This window comes from Hypanus sabinus, chromosome 3 (genome assembly GCF_030144855.1).
Source record: "Hypanus sabinus isolate sHypSab1 chromosome 3, sHypSab1.hap1, whole genome shotgun sequence".
In the NCBI taxonomy this organism is placed as follows: domain Eukaryota; kingdom Metazoa; phylum Chordata; class Chondrichthyes; order Myliobatiformes; family Dasyatidae; genus Hypanus; species Hypanus sabinus.
In genome coordinates this window covers 8,505,471-8,529,875 of record NC_082708.1, presented here as the reverse complement: position 1 = coordinate 8,529,875, position 24,405 = coordinate 8,505,471, and the positions used below count along the sequence as shown (strand labels likewise).

At 44.1% G+C, this 24,405-nt stretch overlaps 1 protein-coding gene across 6 annotated transcripts in view; it reads left to right on the top strand.

Annotated features, from left to right (window-relative positions):
* Window positions 1–24,405, top strand: part of gdpd5b (glycerophosphodiester phosphodiesterase domain containing 5b) — a 272,763-nt gene that overhangs the window by 21,342 nt on the left and 227,016 nt on the right. Inside the window, exon 2 of one of the 6 annotated variants that reach the window (XM_059963673.1) lies at window positions 4,591–4,687. The exons of 4 other annotated variants lie outside the window; for them this stretch is intronic. The gene's annotated coding sequence lies outside the window, so the exon portion shown is untranslated. Of the gene's footprint in view, window positions 1–4,590; window positions 4,688–23,408; window positions 23,612–24,405 lie in introns of those variants that run through there. One more of the 6 variants, XM_059963678.1, reaches the window with a different exon arrangement.

Genomic DNA, 24,405 nt, shown 5'->3' with positions numbered 1-24,405 from the left:
ATTAATATTGAAGTAGTAAAATGGATTCAACAGTGGCTGGATGGGAGATGCCAGAGAGTAGTGGTGGATAACTGTTTGTCAGGTTGGAGGCAGGTGACTAGTGGTGTGCCTCGGGGATCTGTACTGGGTCCAATGTTGTTTGTCATATACATTAATGACCCAGATGATGGGGTGGTAAATTGGATTAGTAAGTGTGCAGATGATACTAAGGCGTTGTGGATAATGAAGCAGATTTTTAAAGCTCGCAGAGGGATTTAGGCCAGTTAGAAGAGTGGGCTGAACGATGGCAGATGGAGTTTAATGATGATAAGTGTGAGGTGCTACATTTTGGTAGGAATAATCCAAATAGGACATACGTGGTAAATGGTAGGGCATTGAAGAATGCAGTAGAACAGAGTGATCTAGGAACAATGGTGCATAGTTCCCTGAAGGTGGAATCTCATGTGGATAGTGTAGTGAAGAAAGCTTTTGGTATGTTGGCCTTTATAAATCAGAGCATTGAGTATAGGAGTTGGGATGTAATGTTAAAATTGTACAAGGCATTGGTAAGGCCAAATTTGGAGTATTGTGTACAGTTCTGGTCATTGAATTATAGGAAAGATGTCAACAAAATAGAGAGAGTACAGAGAAGATTTACTGGAATGTTACCTGTGTTTCAGCATCTAAGTTACAGGGAAAGGTTGAACAAGTTAGGTCTTTATTCTTTGGAGTGTAGAAGGTTAAGGGGGGGACTTGATAGAGGTATTTAAAATTATGAGGGAGATAGATAGAGTTGACGTGGATAAGCTTTTTCCATTGAGAGTTGGGGAGATTCAAACAAGAGGACATGAATTTAGAGTTAGGGGGCAAAAGTTTAAGGGTAACACGAGGGGGAATTTCTTTACTCAGAGAGTGGTAGCTGTGTGGAACGAGCTTCCAGTAGAAGTGTAGACTAGGTGGGACTAGGTGAGAGTAAGCTTTCGGCACGGACTATAAGGGCCAAAATGGCCTGTTTCCATGCTGTAATTGTTATATGGTTATAAGATGGAGGCTGAAAATGCTTTACATAGGTTGGAAAGATAAATCGATATATTCAGAAAATACGAGACAACATTAAAAATAATAAAAACAAACATTATATAGAATAAAATGCAATCAAATATACCAAATTATATAAATATAATCAGCATCAACTGCAATAAATAATCCTCTAAGTAAACTAAGTTTAAAAAAGTAGGTACTACGAAGTGTTTTGAAGTGTTCTGCAGTACTATACTGGCATCTCTCAGTCGGGAGAATATTCCAGATTTTTGGTGTGTAAGAGCAAAACTGTATCATCTGTTCTTATACTCTTGGCTCTAGAAACACTAAACAAACCAGTATTCACGGATCTGATTACGAATAGGGATGTAAGAGGGTAGACACTCCAAAATATATGGAGGAGCTAGATTATTCTGAGCCTTATCTACAATTAAGAATATTTTTAAATTGATCCTAAAGGTCAGTCGGTGTAATGATGCCAAAACCAGTGAAATGTGCTCAGATTTTCTTTTTTTGGTTAAGATTCTCGCAGCTGCGTTTTGAGCAAGCTGCAGCTGATTTATGCCTTTCTCAGGCAATCCTGAAATGAATGCATTACAGTTGATTAATGGGTGAAAAACAAAAGCGTATATAAATTACAAAAGCATGTATCAAAGGGTTTCAGGAACTCTCAGTCCTCTTCACCATGGCAAGATGACAATACTCAGAGAAGGCCCTGATCGAAAGGCCATGGTCAAAATGAGAAGATAGCGTGTCTTGGATGGTGAGAATCCTTCAAAAGTTTATACCTCAAGAAGGCAGCATCGACCATGAAGATGCCTAAAACGGTTCTAGTGCCCGTGATGGAACTGGCCGAGTTTACAACCCTCTGCAGTTTTGTCCAATCCTGTGCAGTGGAGCTTTCATATCAGCCAGTGATGGAACCAGTTAGAATGCTTCTCCATGGTTCATCTGCCGAAATTTGCTGGAGCCTCTGGTGACCTATGAAGATAAGTGGAGTGGGAGGTAGTGTTGAGAAAGCAGAGAGGCTACAAAAGGACTTGGATTAGGAGAATGGGCAAAGAAGTGGCAGAATGCAGTGTCAGGATGTGTATGGACAAGCACTTTGATAGAATAAATAAAAGCATAGAGAAAATTCAAAAATCTGAGGTACAAAGGTACTTGGGAGACTTTGTGCAGGGTCCTATAAAGGTTGATTTGCAGGTTGCATCAGTGATGAGGAAGGCAAATGCAATGTTAGCATTCATTTTGAGATGACTAGAATATAAAATCAAGGGTGATTGTTAAGGCTTTATAAGACACTGGTGAGGGTTCACATGGAGTTTTGTGAACAGTTTGGGGCCTTTTTTCTCAGAAAGGATGTGCTGACATTAGAATGAGTTCAAAGGAGGTTCGTGGAAATGCCTTTGGGATTGAAAAGTTTATCATATGAGGAGTGTTTGGTTCCAGGCTTGTACTCACTGAAATTCATAAGAATGAGTGGTGACCTCATTGAAACCTATCGAATGTTGAAAGGCCTAAATAGAATAGATGTGGAGTGGATGTTTCCTATGGTGGGAGACTCTAAGACCAGAGGATACAGCCTCAGAATAGAGGGGTGTCTATTTAGAATGGTGATGAGGAGAAATTTCTTTAGCCAAAGGTGAATCTATGAAATTCGTTGCCACAGGTGGCTGTGAAGGCCAAGTCATTGGGTATATTTGAGGCAGGGGTTGATAGATTCTTAATTAGTCAGTGCATGAAGGGATATGGGGAGAAGGCAGGAAATTGGGGCTGAGAGGGAAATGGATCAGACATGTCTGTTCGAGCTAGAAAAGATAAGAGATTGCAGCAAAGGGGCCCAGCGTGGCCTAAAGGGCCTAAATCTGCTCCTATATCTTATGGTTGTGCCAAATCTCCTCAAGAAATCTGGCATGCCTTCTTCATATATTAGGCTCAGGACAGACCATCAGAGATGTTGACCCCCAGGAACGTTTGCTGATGTCTTGAACAGCAGTAGTGAATGGAAGTCTTTGATAATGTGTTGAGATCACTGGGCGGGTCCTAATAACAGACCAAGTAGTTATTGCTAACAAGTGAAGGACTGCTATGGCTCTCTTGCCCCAGGTTAGGGCTATCTGGTTTTTCCAGCCACTGAGCTGGTGTAAGGACCTGAGGAGTTGATTTGAGATGAAAAATGCAGCATTGTCTTTTCCCCTCCCAAAAAAAAATCACCTCTCTCATTAGGCAGAAGACATAAAAGCACATACCACAAAACATAAGGATAGCTTTTATCCCATAATACCATATTCTGAGATTGTGCTCTCAGGTCCTGGACTCCCCCAGTACAGGAAACATCTTCTCCATGCCAACTCTATCTAGGCTTTTCAATATCACTGGACAACAAAGATTTTGTTTCCCAAGTACTTTTGGGTGTTTCTTATGAATTTTGGGCTGCTGATCATGAAAATCACTGTGAAATTTCCCTATCATGCGTCATTTTAAAAAATCACCTATATTTGTTATTTCAATTCATAATTCAAGTCAGGATTACTGATGCTAAGGTTAAGGAAGACATTTTTGTTCCACAAATCAAACAGGTCATTAATAACAGGAAATTCAAAGAACTTCTTGTGGACCCAGAGATAATTGCACGAAAGTTTTTTTGCGGATATTGTTAAAAATTTTCTTGGCAATTACAGAGCACCAACCTACATGCAGCTGGTTCACAACATGCTTCAAGCGTACAAAACCATGAAGTGCAACATGTCCCTAAGGATTCATTTTCTGCATTCCAATTAGACTTCTTCCCTGCCAATCTTGTTGCTGTGAGTGATGATCATGGTGAAAGGTTTCACTAGGACAATGCAGTCATGGAGAAACAGTATCAGGGCAACTGGAATCCATCAATGCTGGCTGATTATTGTTGGACTCTTAAATGAGAAGCCTCAGACACTGAGTACAAATGAAAATCATCAACAAAACATTTTTAGCTTAGCTGAACAATTGCAAAGCATCAGCACCTGTTTAAATACATTATATTCAATAAAAGCTAATTTCTTGTTTCTCCAATGTGATACAAGTAGTCTGAAATTATATTTGTGTTCAGCTCCAAGTAGTTTATCATAAAGAAAAAAAATTCTGAGGAAGCAACGCTTTTGAAAAATTTGTTGCCCAGTGTATTCAGTAGGTTTAGACCTCAGGGCCCACAACACCCACATCGGAGTCTCAATCATTGAGGGTTTTAAAGGAGGAGATTGACAGGTATCTGATTAGTCAGGGTATCAAGGGATATGGGAAAAAAGCTGGAAATTGGAACTAGACGGGAGAATAGTTTAGCTCATGGTGGAGTGGCGGAGCAGACTTGATGGGCTGAATGGCCTACTTCTGCTCCTTTGTCTTGTGATCTTGTGAACACCAGGTTCGGGAACAGTTATTGCGCTTTAACCATCAGACTCTTGAAACAGAGTGGATAGCTTCACTCAGCTCAATGCTGAACTAATTGCATAACCTACAGACTTGCTTTCAAAGACTTCACAACTCACACTATCAGCATTACTTATTTTCTTTATTTTTTTTTGTATTTGCAAGGTTTGGCGTCTTTTGCACATTGAATGCCTGTCAGTCTGAGATGGAGTGATCAGCCAGAGACATTTTTCCAGGGGACATAATTTTACATTGATTAGAGGCAAGTATAGGCACTTTGTATCTACTGTGAATGCCTGAAAGAAAATGAACTTTAGGGTACCATATGGTGACATACAGTACTGTGCAAAAGTCATAGGCACATATATATAGGTTTCAAAGGTACATTTAAGGTCAGAGAAATGTATACAATATACATCTTGAAATGCTTTTTCTTTGCAACCATCCACGAAAACAGAGGAGTGCCCCAAAGAATGAATGACAGTTAAATGTTAGAACCCCAAAGTCCCCCCAGCTCCCGTCCCCCTTGCGTGTAAGTAGCAGCAAGCAATGATCCACCCCCTCCTGCCACCAGCAAAAGAAAAGCATTGGCACCTACCACCGAGCACTCAAGCGTGCAGCAAAGACACAGGCTTGCACTGCCCCAAAGACCTCTCATTTGACATACCACAGGCTCTCTTGTAAAGGAGATAAGGGAGAAAGGTGTTTCCATTTCACAGCGAGAGGGGAGACATAACAAACAACTCACTGGTTTACGATGTTAAAAGTCCATTATGTCGCTTTTTCTGAGCTCTGTGCCCAAAGATCTCAGGTCTCTGGGCACACAGCCATATAGATCTTCCAACTCCCACAACACACCGATCTCCTGCCGGGACACCGACCTGCGATTTGCCCATCTTCGGTTCATGAGATCTTGGACTTCTGAAGGTGAGCTGAGCCCTTAGGCTGCGCCCTTGGCATGTTGAATAACAGCCAGTCGTGAAACCCTGAGAGCGGGTCCCATTCCCGCAAAGAACCAAAGCATGTAACTCCAGGTGAGGGTCTTCAAAAAAACCATGAAAGGGAAAAATAGAGATATTAAAGATGGAGATCCCATGACCTCAAGCAGACACACAGATGTGCCTCAGCGGTGGCATAAAACAATAAACATTGCATAATGTAGTCCAATCCCAAACAAGAGATGTATACATCTTTTCCTTATGAAGCAGGATATGCTTCATAAGCTAGGGTGACTAAGACTTTTGCACAATACTGTAGCAATTTTACATATTGTACTGTACTGTTGCCACAATTTAAAAAAAAACGAATTTCATGACATGTAAGTGACGATAAACCTGATTCTGATCTGGGTGTCTATTGTTGACTGAGAGTGGGAAGGGGACAGGGAGAGGGGAAGCATATGTGGGAAAGGGGGAAGGGAGAGAGGAGGTAGTGGGAAGCACCATTGCGACATTCTGTAATGATCAGCAAACCAGTTGTTTGGAATCAAATAACTTTACTTGGTGTCTCAGGGCTGGGTATTTCTGCACCCATGGCATCCTCCATCCCTGGTACTCCTTCTCTGCCACCTGTCCCACACCCCTCCTGCAGAGCCCCACCCTTGCCATTTCCAACAAAGTTTGCTCCTGCCAGGTTTACAAGCTCGATCTCCACTCCATATTGACAAAGATGGTACTTTTATTTATTTATATAGTGCCGTATAAATACTTTAATAATGCATTTCAACTTTGAGACTCTCACAACATTTAAAAGTTATCTGGACGAGCAGTTAAATCACCAAGGCATGAAAGACGACAGACTGGCAAGTAGAACACCAGGAAGTTTCTGTTTCTGTAGTTGCATGGCACTGCGATTTGAAAATGTGACATAATTTGCATATTCATATTTTCTCAGATCAACGTGATTCATGTCTCTGGAATTTGCATAATTAATGCAGCATCACAAGCTAATTGAAGATCATAATTGTAGTGTGTTACAGCACGAAGGAGCAGATTTGTGGTGCACAGAAAGGTCTGATTGTGTGTGTGTGTGTGGACTGCTCCCTGTTCTTTCCTTCTTACTAGAATTATGAAAATTAGGACTCTTGCAGTGATTAAGAGAAGCTAAAAGTGATGGCGCTCCCACCTCCTTCATGCTGCGAAGATTGGGGCTCGCTGATGTCATGAGCCTTGTCTTGTGCATTAGATTGTCCACTGATGGCTCTATTCTTGTACAATGGGTCAGTGCATCCTGTTTCAGAAGGAAAAGATGTATACGTCTCTTGCTTGGGATTGGACTACATTATACAATGTTTATTGTTTTATACCACCACTGAGGCACAGCTGTGTGTCTGCTTGAGGTTGCGGGATACACACAGCATTCCTGGGTCATTTAAAGGCTAATTATCCCACCGTGTGTCTTGGGTAACTTGAGGCTCTGTCTTAATCATTGATTTAGGGATACAGTGTGGAACAGGCTGGTCCAGCCTGCCGAGCTGCAGCCCACTCATTTAACCCGAGCCTAATCACAGGGCATTTTACAATGACCAATTAGCCTACCAACTGGTATGATTTTGTACTGTGGGAGGAAACTGGAGCAGCCAGAGGAAACCCAGGCGTTCCCGGGAAGGATGTACAACTTGCTTACAGAGGATGCCGGAACTGAACTAGGAGCTGTGATCGTGTTGCACTAACCGCTACGGTCCTGTGGCGCCCTTGTAGAGTTAGGACTAGGCCCTCGGGCCCACTGCGACATGAAGCCAAATTAAGCTAATTCCATCTAAAGCAACACACACAAAATACTGCAGGAGTTCAGCAGGTCAGGCAGCAACTATGGAGAGGAATAGAGTCAAGGTCCCGACAAAGGGTCTCAGTCCCAAAATGCTGAAGCAGGATCATTGATTGCAGTCTGGTGCTGTAATGTGATGTGCTAACGTACCACCCATCTGTCTGCACATAATCCTTGTCCCTCTATTCCCCACATATCCATATTCTGTCTAAGTGCCTCTTATTGTATCTGCTTCTGCCGTCACTGTCTCTGGCAGCCCACTCCAGGCATCCACCACACTCTACGTAAACAAAACTTGTCCCACACTTCTCCTTGAAACAGTCCATCATTCCTTTTAAACCTCTGCTCCCAATTACTTGACATTTCCACCCAGAGAATAGATCCTGACTGTTAACCTCATCTGTACCACTCCTAATTTTATAAATCTCTGTCAGGTCTCCCCTTGGCTCCTGACACTACAGAGAAAAAAACACAAGTTTGTCCAAAGCTCAAAGTAAACTTATTATTCAAGTACATATACTTCACTGTACACTACCCTGAGATTCGTTTCCTTCTGGGTGATGCACCATCAATAACTCACACTGAGACGTAGGCGAGATATCGGCTTTTATTGACTGGAAGAAGGAACCAGGAGTGAGTGTCTATCATACAAGGTCCTGGAGACTGAGGCCGATCTTCAGGCCGCAGGTCTCCTTTATACAGGGGCCTGTGGGAGGAGCCACAGGAGCAGTCAGCAGGGGCGTGTCCCGACAGGCACATAGTTCACCACACTGGGCATTCCTTAATTCTGTTACAGTTATTATTCTTGCAGCAGCCAATTCTAACAAACCAGTGCCACTGCTGGTGACTCCCTCGGATTGTTATTCTTGTACAACGTGCCCTCCATCAGTCCAGTAATGATGTTCCAGAAGTCGAAGAACTGCATTCAATCCTTTATTAGCAACTCGCAAAACATACAAACTTGAAACGGAGTAATTAAGCGGTAAAAAGGGTAGTGGATTCAGCCCAGTACATCATGGGTAAAGTCTTCCCAACCATTGAGCACATCTATGTGAAACGCTGTCGTGGGAAAGATATGACATCCGTCGGTCCCCAGGTTCCAACTGCAAGAACACACAACTTATTCCTTTGCTTATACCACACCCTCGCACACGACTAGTTACCATAATGAACATGCAACACAATGCAGATAGAATACGGGTGCACGGTTCCTACAATCCCATTATGGAGTTATTAAGTATGCCCACAAGAAAATGAACCTCAGGTTTGTATATGTTATCATACATGTGCTTTGATAATAAATTTACGTTGAACATTCACAGTAAATACAAAGAAACACAATAGTGTCAATGAAAAACGACACACAAAAATGGGCAAATAACCAATGTAAGAGAAGACAAACTGTGCAAATACAAAAAAAGAATAAATATGTAAATAAATAATACTGAGAGTGCGAGTTGTAGAGTCCTTGAAAGCATGTGTGTAGGTTGTGGAATCAGTTCAGTGTTGAGGTGAGTGGAGTTATCCACACTGGTCAGGAACCCGATGGTTGAACTGCTCCTGAACCTGGTGATGGGACGTCATGTTTCAAATGTACAAGACATAAAATATAGAACTGTACAGAACAGTATCGGCCCTTCAGCCCATGATGTTGTGCTGCTCTTTACATTGGTGAGGTTATACTATGTGCAGTTCTGGTTACCCAGTGAGAAGGCTGCAGGAAAGGTTCCCAGGGTGGTTCCTGGGGAATAGGATGTGGGTGTTAAAAAGGCAGATTGGATGAGCTGGGCTGTAGGAGGGTTAGGGGTGAGCTTGGAGCATAGAATCGTGAAGAGAGTATATTAGGTAGATGTCACAGTGTTTCTTCCTGGGGAAGAGAGTCTAAAACTAGAGAAGGTGAGAAGAAAAAGATTAAATAGGATTGTATGAAGGGCAACTTTCACAACCAGAGTGTGGCCGATACATGGGATGAGTTGTTCGAGGAAGTGATAGGGGCAGGTTTATTAACGTTTTAAAGGGATTTATACGGACTGTGAAGGTTTAGAGAGTTATGGGTTTGTTTGGTTGGTTCATTATTGTCACATCTACCAAGATACAGTGAGAAGACAAATTCAGCATGGTTTCCTGAAGGGAAAATGGTGCCTGATGAACCTGTTGGAATTTTTTGAGATTACACATAGGATAGGTAAAGGGGATGTAATGAATGCTGTATATTTGAACTTTCAGAAGGCCTTTGACGAAGTGCTGCACATGAGGCTGCTTACCAAGTTAAATGTCCATGGTATCACAGGAAAGTTACGAGCATGGTTCGAGCATTGGCTGATTGGTAGGAGGCAGTGAGTGGGAATAAAGGAATCTTTTTCTAGTTGGCTGTCAATGACTAGTGGTGTTCCACAGGGGTTGGTGTTGCGACCATTCTTTTTATGCTGGATATCGGTGATTTGGATGATGGAGTAGATGGCTTTTTTTTTGCCAAGTTTGCAGATGGTATGAAGGTTGGTGGAGGGGCAGAGAGTGTTGCGGAAACAGGTAGGCTGCAGAAGCACTTAGACAGATTAGGAGAATGGACAAGAAAATGGCAAATGAAATACAATGTTGGAAAATGCACGGTCATGCACTTTGATAATAGAAATAAATGTGCAGACTATTTTCTAAACAGGGAGAAAGTCCAAAAATCTGAGATGCAAAGGGTCTTTGAGTACTTGTGCAGAACACCCTAAAGGTTAACTTACCGGTACAGTCCTTGGTGAGAAAGGCAAATGCAATGTTAGCATTGCATTTCTCCACCTGGACAACACAAACACCTATGTCAGGATATAGCTATCAACTATAGCTCAGCATTTAATACCATCATTCCCACAATCCTGATTGAGAATTTGCAGAACCTGGGCCTCTGTACCCCCCTCTGCAATTGGATCCCCAATTTCCTAACCAGAAGACCACAGTCTGTGGATTGGTGATAACATATCCTCCTTGCTGATGATCAACACTGGCGCACCTCAGGGGTGTGTGCTTAGCCCACTGCTCTACTCTCTATATACACATGACTATCAGATCGTTGAGTGTACTTAAGGTAGAGCTTGATAGGTTCTTGATTGGCCACAGCATCAAGGTTATGAGGAGAAGGCCAGGGAGTGGGGCTGAGTAGGTGATAAAAGGATCAGCCATGATTGAATGGTGGAGTAGACTCGATGGGCCAAATGGCCTATTTCTGCTCCTACACCTTATGGTCTTAAAATATTGTCTCTGCATACTGTTCATGCAGATCAGATCATTACATAGTGTATTGAGGTAGGACAAGGTAAAACAATAACAATACAGAATAAAGTATAAAAGCTACCAACAGCATGCAGTGCAGGTAAATGACAAGTTCAAGATCACAACGATGTAGATTGTGAGGCTAAGAGTCCATCTTATCATATAAAAGGTATAACGGGGATAGAAGCTGTCCTCCAGCCTGCAGATACGTTATTTCAGGCTTTTGTATCTTCTACCCGATGGGAATGGGGAGAAGAGAGAATGTCCCGATTGGGTGGGGTCTTTGTCAATATTTCCTCTTACCTCAATAAAACAGCCAACGTAATCAGAGTCCGGAGAGGGGAGGCTGGTTTCCATGATGTGCTGAGCTGTGTTGACAACTCTCTGTAGTCTTTTCTGCCTGGCTTATGGGACCTTGGTCAGCATGGGCTGAAGGGCTTGCCTCTGTAATGTGTAACTTTGTGTCTCTAGTGATGTCATCCACTTTGATAGAGAGAAAAATATATTTTTAACTAACGAGCTGAAAATTGTTGACTCTCAGAAGTATGCAGATATTTTTGTACACAAATCACACAATGTTACTAAGTAGGTACAGAAAACAATTATTAATGGTATATTGCATTTTAGGAACAGCTTCCTTTCCTATGTCATCAGGTCTCTCAAAGTGTATTTATTATGTAAGTATGTATACATTATACAACCCTGACTTGTCTCCTTACAAGCCACCACAAAACAAGAAACTCAAAAGAACATATTAAAAAAAACAGACCAACAAACAACCAATAAGCAGAAAGAGGAAAAAAAAAACAAATTGTGCAAACAATAAAAGTAAGCAAGTGGCATTTAAAACAAAAGTGAATCCTCAGACACGAAGCAGGCCCACAGCCTCAGCCTCAGTTTACCACAGAGCGGAGTAAAACATCTTGGAGCCCGGAGCAGCTGGAGTAGGCGCACAGCCTCCACCTCGGCCTCAGCTCACAACATATTGGAGAGAAATGTCGTGGAGCCCGCAGACACAAAGCCCGGCAGGAACACAGTCTCGGCCTTGGCCTCAGCCTCAGCTCACAACATTAAAGTGAAATGTTATGGAGCCCGCAGACACAAAGCCCGGAGCAGGCCCACGGTCTTGGCCTCGGCCTCAGTTAATCACATAGTGGAATGAAATATTGTGCCTGCAGACACCACTTCTGGAGCAGACCCTCAGCCTCAGCCTCAGTCCAGTGAAGAGTGGAGAAAATGTCGCAGAGCAGCAAGCAGCACTGGCCTGACCCTCTCCTCAGGCCCCATGTTTACTACCTCACTTTTTTCTTATTAAAATTTATAGTTTTTTCATAATTATGAATTGCACTGTACCACTGCTGTAAAGCAATATATTTCACAATATAGCCCAGTGATATTCACCTAATTCTGATTCTGAAATGTTAGTACATTCTTTCGTAGCATACAGTATTGTGATGGTGCGTACTGCTGGTGGGACCATACATCGACTACTGTGTACAGGTCTGGTCTCGGGACTGAAATGTTTGCTTTGGGGTGAGTGTAGCAACAGTTCACTACATTGATTCCTCAGGATGTCAAATGTGGAAACATTAGTCAGACCGTGACTGTACGCTTTAGAAGATCTCACTGCTGCGCTAAATTTTCAAAGGTTTTAATGGGGTAAATGTGGAGATATAGTTTCTCTTGACTGAGGCGCTGAGAACTGCAGATCACATTCCCAAAGTAAAGGGCAGGTTATTTTTATTTTATTTTATTTAGAGATACGGTGCAGAACAGGCCCTTGTGTCTCACTGAGCCAGACCACCAAGCAACCACCGATTTAACACTGGTCTCTCGCAGGACAGTTTACAATGACCCATCAACCTACCAACTGGTACGTCTTTGGAACGTGGGAGGAAACTGGAACACCTGGAGAAAACCCACACAGTTAACAGGAAGAACGCACAGGCTCCTTACGGTCAACATCGGATTGAACTCTGAACTCTGCTGCGTTAATGCAGTGTTTGGTCTATGGTTGTTCAGGACAGAACTGCTTCATCTGGAAGCTGGCGAATCATCGATAATACCTGCCCTGGAGGGCTGTGGAAAGTCAGTTTCTGGGTGTCTATTTGAGACGGAGGTCGGTAGATTTTTGGATATTGGTGGATGTGTCATGGAGTCACACAGTATGGGAACAGGCCTTTCGACCCATCAGCTCCATGCTGACCAAGATTCCCATCCAAGCCAGTCCCATTTGTCCGCATTTGGCCCCTATCCCTCAAACCTTTCCTATCCATGTACCTGTGCAAGGCTCTTTTAAATGTTGTTAATATACCTGCCTCAACCACTTCCTCTGGCTGACCATTCCGTATATTGACCCCACTTTGTGTGGAAAAACCTGTCTCCCAGGTTCCTGTTAAATCTCTCGCTCTCATCCAAAGCCTCTGGTTTCTCCTCTGGTTCTTCAGAGTCAGAATCGGGTTTAATATCACTGGCGTATGTCATGACATCTGTTCTTATGTGGCAGCAGTACTTTGCAATACATAATAATATAAACTGTAAAAATAAGTAGTATGAAAAGAGAAAAAAAAGAGTAGTGAGGTAGTATTCATGGGTTCAAAGCCCATTCAGAATTCTGATGGCAGAGGGCAAGAAGCTGTTCCTAAATCATTGAGCGTGTGTCTTCAGGCTCCTGTACCTCTTCCTTGATGGTAACTATGAGAAGAGGGCATGTCCTGGGTGACAGGGTCCTTGATGATGGATGCCTCCTTTTGGGGCATCGCTCCTTATAGATGATTCCCCAACCCTGGGAAAAAGACTGTGCATTCACACTATCTATGTCCCTCATGATTTTAGATGCTTCTTCAAGATCACTTTTTATTCTCCTGTACTTCAGTGGAAAGAGTCCCAGCCTGTCCAACCTCTGTTCATCATGCAGACCCTTGAGACCCAGCAACATCCTCATAAAACTCTTCTGCACTCTTTCCAGCTTAATGACATCCTCCCCAAAGCAGGGTGACTGAAACTAAACACGGTTTTCAAAATGTATCCTCATTGATCTCTTGTACAATGCCGTTGGGTATTTTTAAACCAGAGGTTGATAGGTTCCTGATTATCAGGGAGTCAAAGGTTACAGGGAGAAAGCAGGAGAATAGGTTTGACAGGGATAATAAATCAAGCATGATGGAATAGCAGAACAGACTTGATAGGCTGAATGGCCTACTCCTATGTTATTGACACTTTTGGGAAACTATCTACTTGTACTCCTAGATCTCTCTATTCTACTATGGTGTTAATGCAGGTTAGGGGTGCTGAGGGAAAAGATTTTATTACATGTCAAAGAAAGGCACAAAGGAATAACTAATGCTTCTATTTCTTGTTATTCAGTTTACATAAAGAAAAAAAATCTCATCTTGGCTGCAGTTTACCAACGTTTGCCTATTTAATGGTTCACATTTGTGAGATATTTAATATTTTATCTAAATCCAAGCTTTGTTAATTGAACGCAATAAGTGAACATTATTTTGAAATGTGTGTGATTTGTATTTTTTAATTAACTGGCCTGGATCAGATTGAATTAGATATTATGTATTCACACCCCCGAGCCCTCTGCTGCTAATTAACTTTGAGCTGGTTTCTTTTCCTGCCTGAATCAGCACAATATCTGGGAACTGTTATGTATAATAACTGTGGCTGTGTCTAACTAATCCCTGGTGTGCTATTTCATAACTTTGCTCAGATGAGCTGCAGAAAGGTTAGAAGAGTTTGTGAAGTGCTTCGATTGACTGAGGTGAATGGGGGTTGGAGGGTTGGTTAGCCAGACAGGCGAAGATGAAGAAGGAGTTGCAGAGAGTCTTGAGTGACACCGAAGTAAAGATTTTTGTTTAAAGATCGGCTTTGAAGACCGTAAGACAGAGGAACGTTCGGTCCATCCAGTCTTCTCCACCATTCCATCATGGGTGATTTATTTTTTGCCTCAACACCATTCTCTTGACTTCTCCCTGTAACCTTTAACATCCTTACTAACCAAGAACCTTTCAACCTATCTTTTAAATATACCCAATAACTTGGCCTCCACAGCCGTCTGTGGCCATGAATTCCACAGACCCACCACCCTCTGGCTAAAGAAATTCCTCCTCATCTCTGTTCTGAATTCTCTATTCTGAGGCTGTGCCCTCTGGTCTGATACTCCCCCACTACAGGAAGCACCCTCTCCACATCCACTCTTAACTAGATCTTTTGATATTGATGAGCCCCCCCCCCCATTCTTCTAAACTCCATCAAGTATAGGCCCAGAGTCATCAAAAGCGCCTCATATATTAACTCTTTCATTCCTGGACTCGTGAGCATCCTCTGGCCCCTCTCTAATGTCAGGACACCTTTTCTTAGAAAAGGGACCCAAAACTGCTCACGATACTCTATATGAGGTCTGACTGATGTCTTATAAAGCTTCAGCATCACATCCATAATTTTATGCAATGGTTAGCTGAAAAAAAGCAGAAAGATGCAAAAAGAAAACCTTCTATTCATTTAAGTTATGAAAAAACTTCAGGAAAAAAGATGGCTGACAAGTGGCATTAATGATGTGTGTTAAAGCTAAGGAAGAGCATATTTCCAGAAATAGCTGGCCCTGACGTATAGAAGAAGTTTACAACTTGGCAAAGAGAGCCATGGAATTAATAAATAATGGCATAAATGTCTGATAAAACTGGCAGGACACATAATATGGAATGTAAGAGGTTTTCTTGAACGGAAAATCCTACAAATAGTAGTGGATATGGCTCAGTGCATTATGGGTAAGGCCCAATGAGCATGTGTACAAGGAGGACTGTCGCAGGAAAAAAGCATCCATCATCAGGGACCCCCATCACCTAAACCATGCTCTCCACTCGCTGTTGCCATCAGGGAGAAGGCGCAGGAGCCTCAGGACTCGCACCATTAGGGTCAGGAACAATTATTACCCCTCAACTACTGGCTCGTGAACCAGCAGGAATAATTTCACTCACCTCAACACTGAACTGTTCCTAAAACCTATGGCTCACTTTCAAGGACTCTTCATCTCAAGTTCTCAATATTTATTGCATATTTATTGTTTTTTTTTTGTATTTGCATTTTGTTGTCTTTTGCACACTGGTTGTCCATTTTGTAATGTGGTTTTTCATCGATTCTATTGCATTTCTTGTACTTACTGTGAATGCCTGCAAGAAAATGAATGTCAAGATAGTGAAGGTGATGTATAGGTACTTTGATAATGATGCACCATCAATAACTCACTCTGAGACTTAAGGCGAGATATCGGCTTTTATTGACTGGAAGAAGGAACCAGCAGTGAGTGACCATCATACTACGTCCTGGAGACTGAGGCCGAGCATCAGGCCTCAGATCGCCTTTATACAGGTGCCTGTGGGAGGAGCCACAGGAGCAGTCAGCAGGGGGCGTGTCCAGACAGGCACACGTAGTTCACCACAGATAATAAATTTACTTTGAACTATGTGGAGGGTGTGGAAGTATGTGAAAAAGGAAAGGCATTGACAGAGAGAGAGTTTGGAGAAACCTGTTTTATTTCATTAAGGGTACGGTTTTCTTCCAATAGGAACATAACCCACCTGCTTCCTTTTAACAATGCTGCACCAACTAAACTGCTGGTGGTTTAAATTTGTTCGTCATCTTTTTTATTTCTTCCTAGAATACGATTGAATTCTTTCACAGTCTGAGTTAGCAGCAGTTGTTTTCTCCCAAGTGGAATGACTTTGTTCCTGTTTCTCTGACTCCTGCCCCAATTTATGGCCTCCTTCCTCCCTACCTGCCACCTCCCATCCTCTACAAACACAGACAGGTAGTGAGGTACTATGCTGTCAGAAAGCAATAGGCCATATTGTGCACAGCAGGATGCCACAAGTCAGATTGTTCTGATCCCTCAGAACCACCTGGAATATCGATCAGGACTTTGTTCAAAAGTCCCCACACAGAAAAGACAGCACACTGATAAGGAGGCCCCTGTCCTCTGCCCTCTGAGCTGGTGCTGACTTCAAATAGTAACTTTGTCCCTATTGCTGTCCCTCCTGCTTTTTCTCTCTGTCTGACTCTCTCCCTCTCTGTCCACACACCCCTCTACCCTCCTTTCCCCTCTCCATTCATACACCCCTCTTCCCTCCTCCCCCTCTCTGTCTCTCCTTCCTTCCCTCTGTCCACATACCCCTCTTCCCTCCTCCCCCTCTCTCTGACTCCCTCCCTCTCTATCTGTCTGTTCCCACACCCTCTCTCCTGTCCCCCTGTCTCTGTCTCCCACCCTATCCCCCTCCCTCCCATCCCCACCTCCCCTGCTGCTGACTGACCAACGAATATTTTTACTGGCTCGTTTTCCCATTTTAGCTCCTCAGTCGGGTCGTTTCCACTTGAGGTACTTTATACCCTGGTGCCCATTGGCTGGGCTCGAACAGAAGCTGTCAGCAGCTAAGGATACCTTTGTGTAGTGGAAACATGGGATCTAGGTCCATGGGCAGCGAAGGTAACTCCACACCCACAGATGAACTTCAAGCCTGGTCGAAGATTTAGGTGCCAGTAGGGGAGCTGCTGAAGTTCTGTCATGGGAACAAGAAATGGTACAGCGTGGAATTAACAGTACAAAGTTCAAAGTATCCTTATTATCAAGCATGTATTCTATATATAACTTTGAGATTTGTCTCCTTACAAAAATACTCAAAACTAAGAAACCCAGTAGAACCCATTTTTAAAAAAGACCGTCAAACACACAATGTGTTTTTAAAAAAAAAACAAATTGCACAAACAATAAAAGTAAGCAAATAGCATTCAGAGCTGAAGCTCAGAAAAGTGGGTCCACAGCCACAAAGCCAGTCACAGATCCAGGGACCAGGAAGGCGACGGTAACTCTAATAACCACATGTAACAACACTGGTGTGCAGAAGAACATTTCTGGGCACAGAACACATCGACCTTGAAGTGGATGGGCTACAGATGACCATGAACATGCACTCAGTGGCCATTTTATTAGATACAGGGGGTACTGAGTATATATTCTCCCTTCCCACCCAGCTTTCTTCTCATGCCTCAGCTTGAGTCCCAGTTTCCATTGGCCTGGGACTTCATTGGTACCCTATCCTGTAAATTGTGAGTCAGAGTTTGCAGGAAGTATAAAATTGACATTCAGTGTCAGAGTGTGCGTTGAAAAACCAACACCTTCTCGGACTGGGAGGGGAGCCAAAGGTAACAGTCGGCCTGTTATTGTTAAACCACAGGTGTAACAAACTTCCAAAATTGCTGGAAGGAGGAGGGACGAGGGCACAGGAGGAAATTCCAGAGGTCGGTGGACCAACACAGAAGCCTCTGGTGGTGTGGGTAGTGAGGAGGATTGGCTTGGTCAGCTGGCAGGTTGGGCGGATTAGATTTTAATCCTGACAGATGTCAAGTGATTCATTTTGAAAGGGCCAAATGAAGATAAAGATCTTCACAGTAAATGATCAGTCCCTCGGGAGCACTGAGGAACAGAAGGGCCTCGGAGTTCAAATTCACAGATCCAAGAAAGTGGCAGCAGAGGTAGAGAGGGGTGGCATGATTGCATAGCGGTTAGTGCAATGCTTTACAATACCAGCTGTAAGGTCCGTTAGCCGCTGCACCTCCTCTCTGTAAGATGACTCATCATTCCTGTTGATGAGACCCACCACGGTCGTGTCATCGGTGAACTTGATGATGTGGTTCGAGCTGTGTGTTGCAGCACAGTCATGGGTCAGCAGTGGACTGAGCACACAGCCCTGGGGGGCCCCCGTGCTCAGTGTGATGGTGTTGGAGATGCTGCCTCCGATCTGGACTGACTGAGGTTTCCCAGTCAGGAAGTCTAGAATCCAGTTGCAGAGGGAGGTGTTCAGGCCCCGTAGGCTCAGCTTTCCAATCAGTTTCTGAGGGGTGATTGTGTTGAATGCTGAAGTGAAGTCTATCAACAGCATTCAGGTGTATGTGTCTTTTTTGTCCAGTTGGGTCAGGGCCAGCTGGAGGATGATGGCAATGGTGTTGTCTGTTGAGTGGTTGGGACGGTACGTGAACTGCAGGGGGTCCAGTGAGGGAGGCAGCAGGGTCTTGATATGCCTCATGACGAGCCTCTCGAAACACTTCATGATGATGGATGTAAGTGTAACGGGACGGTAGTCATTTACGCAGGACTCTGAAGACTTCCTCGGCACAGGAATGATGGTGGCGGCCTTGAAGCACGTTGGAATGGTGGCGCTGCTCAGGGAGATATAGAAGGTGTCAGTGAGAACATCTGCTAGCTGGTCTGCACATCCTCTAAACACTCTACCAGGAATATTGTCTGGTCCAGCAGCCTTCCGTGGGTTGACCCTGCACAGGGTTCTTTTCATATCGGCCACGGAGAGACACAGCACCTGGTGATTTGGAGGAGGGGTGGACTTCCTCACCGCCACGTCATTTTCTGCCTCAAAACGAGCGTAGAAGTTATTCAGCGCACCTGGGAGGGAGCCATCACCCGCACAGTCAGGTGATGTTGTCCTGTAGTTGGTGACTTCATAGACTTCAGTTCAGCATTCAACACAATCATCCCTCAGAAACTGATTGGAAAGCTGAGCCTACTGGGCCTGAACACCTCCCTCTGCAACTGGATCCTAGTCTTCCTGACTGGGAGACCTCAGTCAGTCCGGATCGGGAGCAGCATCTCCAACACCATCACGCTGAGTACGGGGGACCCCCAGGGCTGTGTGCTCAGTCCACTGTTGTTCACTCTGCTGACCCACGACTGTGCTGCAACACACAGCTTGAACCACATCATCAAGTTCACCGATGACACGACCATGGTGGATCTCATCAGCAAGAACGACGAGTCAGTTTACAGAGAAGAGGTGCAGCGGCTAACGGACTGGTGCAGAGTCAACAACCTGTCTCTTAATGTGAACAAAACAAAAGAGATGGTTGTAGACTTCAGGAGGGCATGGAACGATCACTCCCCGCTGAACATCGATGGCTCCTTGGTAGAGATCGTTAAGAGCACCAAATTTCTTGGTGTTCACCTGGCGGAGAATCTCACCTGGTCCCTCAACACCAGCTCCATAGCAAAGAAAGCCCAGCAGCATCTCTACTTTCTGCGAAGGCTGAGGAAAGTCCATCTCCCACTCCCCACCCTCATCACATTCTACAGGGGTTGTACTGAGAGCATCCGGAGCAGCTGAATCACTGCCTGGTTTGGAAATTGCACCATCTCGGATCGCAAGACCCTGCAGCGGATAGTGAGGTCAGCTGAGAAGATCATCGGGGTCTCTCTTCCTGCCATCACGGACATTTACACTACACGCTGCATCCGCAAAGCAAACAGCATTATGAAGGACCCCACACACTCCTCATACAAACTCTTCTCCCTCCTGCCATCTGGGAAAAGGCACCGAAGCATTCGGGCTCTCACGACCAGACTATATAACAATTTCTTCCCCCAAGCTATCAGACTCCTCAATACCCAGAGTCTGGACTGACACCTCATTGCCCTATTTTCCTGTTTATTATTTATTGTAATGCCTGCACTGTTTTTGTGCACTTTACACAGTCCTGTGTAGGTCTGTAGTCTAGTGTAGCTCTCTCTGTGTTTGTTTTTTACATAGTTCAGTCTAGTTTTTTGCACTGTGTCATGTAACACCATGGTCCTGAAAAACGTTGTCTTATTTTTACTATGTACTGTACCAGCAGTTATGGTCGAAATGTCAATAAAAGTGACTTGACTTGACTTGATGTCCTGAATGCCCTTCCACATGCGCTGCGTGTCCTGGAAGTGGCTGTGGGTTCGCTGGGCCTCTCTGATGGCCCGGGACAGTTTGGTCCTTGCTGTTGCTAGGGCTGCCTTGTCACCTTTTCGAGGTAGTACAAGGGAAGATGATAACAGAATTTGAATTAAGATAAATATTAGATTAGCTATGTTTTTCACACATACATGGAAACTTAGAGTGAAATGTGTTGATTGCATCAAGATAGGCTGGGAGCAGCCAACCGGTGTCGGCACGCTTCTGGCACCAACGTAGCATGGCCACAACTTACTAACCCTAACACGTACGTCTTTGGAATATGGGACAGGCACCCAGAGGAAGCCCACCCAGTCACGGGGAGAATGTACAAGCTCCTTACAGACAGCGGTGGAAGGTTAACTCCAATCTTACAGCAGGCGCTGTAAAGCGTGCAAACCGCTGCGATACCGTGTCGTGCGACTGGCACAGCGGAGGCGCAGTTCTTTGCAGACAATAAGGTGCAAGGCTATACGAGGTAGACTGTGAGGTCAAGAGTCCATCTTATCGTACAAGGAAGCATTCAATAATCTTGTAACAGCGGGGTAGAATCTGGATTTAATTTGTCCTAAAACCTAATTTGGCATTGAACTATGTGCAGGTATCGTGAGTCAAATAAGAGGCAGAGATAAACTGCACAGGCGGAGACATTTTCGTAAGGCAGAAATGGCTAATATGATGGGCCATAATTTTAAGGTGATTGGAGGAAAATATATCCCTCGTATTAGCCATTTCTGTCCTGGGAAAAAGGCACTGGCTGTCCACTCAGTCTATACCTCTTATCCCTATCAAATCACCTCTCATCCTCTTTACTCCAAGGAGGAAAGTCCAAGTTCACTCAACCTATCCTCATAAGACATGCTCTTGAATCCAGGCAGCATCCTGGTAACGGGAATCTGTCCTGCTCACATCGGAATTAGAATTTGTGGAATTTGTTGTCTTTGTGGCGACAGTACAGTGTAATACGTAATCAGAAAAAACGAGTGAATTACAGTAAGTGTATATATTAAAGAGTTAGATAAGTAGTGCAAAAATAGAAATAAAAAAGTAGTGAGGTAGTGTTCGTGGGTTTAATGTCCATTCAGAAATAAGATGGCAGAGGAGAAGAAGTTGTTCCTGACTCATTCAGTGTCTGCCTTCAGGCTTCTGTACCTCCTTCCTGATGGTTGAAATGAGAACAGGGTGGAGGCTACGTAGCGTCCACACCAGGACCACCAGATACAAAAACAGTTACTTTTCCCGAGCATTAAGGCTGATCAACAGCTCCACTCACTGACCCACCCCTCCGCAGCCCCAACCACCCTCTCACCCACCCCTCCGCACCCCCAACCACCACTACTTCAACATTTCCTGCCAGAGTTGCCTTGTATACAGACACCCCTGTGCTGAGAGTCACTTTATAGACATACAACCCATCTCTGTATATAGATAGCTATAGGAAGGAGCCTGAAGGCCCACTCTCAGTGATTCAGGAACAGCTTCTGCCCCTTGTGCAGGATGGCAGTGCTGAAGAAGGGTCTCGGCCTGAAAAACCTCGACTGTCTATTCATTTCCATAGATGCTGCCTGACTTGTTGTGTTCCTTCAGCATTTTGTGTGTGTGTTACTCTATATCCTGTTCCACTCCTTGCCTGTCTTCTATGCTTTCCGTGACACCACCGATCTTCATATCATCTGCAAACTTACTGACTTGCCCTTCCGCATTTACAACCATATCACCAGGAGACGGCACAGGTTTAAGGTGAGAGGGGAGAGATTTAATAGGAAGCTGAGGAGCAAGTGAGGCGGGTACAGTAGCAACATCTGAAAGATATTGGTTAAGGTACATGGATAGGAATGGTCACAGGCAAATGGGACTAGCTTAGATCGGAATCCTGGTCAACATGGATCAGATGGGCTGAAGGGCCTGTTTCTGTGCTCTGTGACTCTGTAACTAGGGAATACAGTACTGTATAAAAGTTGTAGGTACATATCTATATAGCTAGGGTGTCGAAGACTTTTGCACAGTACTGTGTTTGTCAAGGTGAAGCAGATGGTGAGTTTGTAAATCTGGCAGGAGCAAAGGATGTTGGGAATGGTGATGGTCGAGCACTGTGAGGGGGAGTGGGACAGGTGGCAGAGAAGGAGTGCTAGGGCCGGTGTGGGGGGGGGGGGTGACATAGGTGTAGATGTGCCTAGCCCTGAAACAGCAGGCAGGGTCATTTGACTCCAAACAATTGGTTTATTGATCATTACAGAATGTCTCCCTGGTGCTTCCTGCTCCTCTCCTCTTTCCTCAACCATGAATCCCCTCCCCCTGCCCCCTTCCCACTCTCAGTCCACAACAGAGACCCACATCAGAATCAGGTTTATCATGTCACGTATCATGAAATTTGATTTTCTTTTCTGCAGCAGCAGTACAGTGCAGTACATAAAGTTACTGCTGTACTGTGCAGATGTCCTGGGCACCCTGGCTATGTACATGTGTAGCTGACTTTTGTACAGTGCTGTGTTTCACCATTCCTTCAGCATCAGCTGGTCTAAGTACCAGAATTCTGCAAACCACCGTAGATGCACTCGGGAAGAATGAACAGGCACTCGTTAAAGGTGGGGGAGAAACCCAACTCGCCATGCATAATGCAAGGTCCAGGAAACTTGCAGCTACATTATACATGAAGTGATATGGGTAGCTCCAATCGCAGTCCGTTCTGAGGCAATCATGTTTCTCTCTCCCTCTCTACAACTGCATTGGCAGCATTAGGTGGACAATTTGCTCAGAACAGGCCCCATGATGCCCTTCACCAATGGGAACCAACTAGTGTTTTATAAACAACTTGCTGTTGACTATGTCTGGTTTGTTTCTAAGCATAAGAAGAAAACATTAGAAAAGAATTAGAATCTGGTTTATTATTGCTGACTTGGATATCATGAAATTTTATTTTATTCCAGCAGTACAATCCAAAGACATAATACTCAGTATAAATTGTCTTAGGCACCCTAGCTGTAAATGTGCCCAAGACTTTAGCACAGTACTGAATGTTCTCCTCATGAATTCATGCATTTCCTCCGGGTGCTCCCATTTCCTTCCACATTCCAAAGACGTACATTAGTAGGTTAATTGATCACGTGGGCAGCCTGGTCTCATTAGGCCGCAGGGCCTGTTACTGCGCTGAACGTCTAAATAAATACATAGTGCAAAGAAAAGGAACAGTGAGGTAGTGTTCGTGGACTATTCAGAATCCGTGGGCAGAGGGCAAGAGTATGAACACAAAGGATTCTGTGGATGCTGGAACGCTGGAGCAATTTGCCCAAAAATGCTGGAGGAACTGACCTACTGGGTCACCTGTTGTGGAGGGGAAGAAGCTGCTCTTGAAACGTTGATTGTGTGTCTTCAAGCTCCTGTATCTCCCCGATGTAAGTACTGAGAAGAGGACATGTTCCAGATGGCAAGGGTCTTTAATGATGAAAGCCGCCTTTTTGCAGATGTTCTTAATGGTTGGGAGGTATGTACTCAGTGGAACTGGCTGTGGCTACAACCCTCTGCAGCCTCTTGTGACCTGTGCACTGGACCCTTCATACCAGGCTGTGATGAAACCAGTCAGAATACTCGCCACTGAACATCCATAGAAACTTACAAGACTCTTTGATGACATACCGAATCACCTCAAACTCCTAACATAGAGGGCAGGAACGGGGTACTGATTGTGTATGACCAGCCATGATCACAGTGAATGGCGGTGCTGGCTAGCAGGGCCGAACGGCCTACTCCTGCACCTACTGTCTATTGTCAAAGTTTTTGGCTTTTAGGTATTGGTTTGACATTACATGTACCAAGATACAGTGAAAAGCTTGTCTTGCATGCTGATCACTCCACAGAGCAGTGAGGTAGAACAAGGTAAAACAATAACAAGAGTGCAGAATAAAGAATAACAGCTACTGAAAACGTGCAGTTTAGAAAACAATAAACTCAGAGCCGCCAGTGATCCTTCTTCGCGATTGCATCATTGTGTTGAGCCCAGGATGAACCTTCAATGTCAACACCCTGAAACGTAGAGAGTGAAGTTAGTCTGCTGAATCCTTTAAGATTCAGGATTTTTTTTGCCATTCTTTAGTACACAAGTGTAAAGGAGAACAAAATGATTGTTACTCTGGATCTAATGCAGCACAAAAAGCATTATAAGCATAAATAATGCAATAAATATAAATGT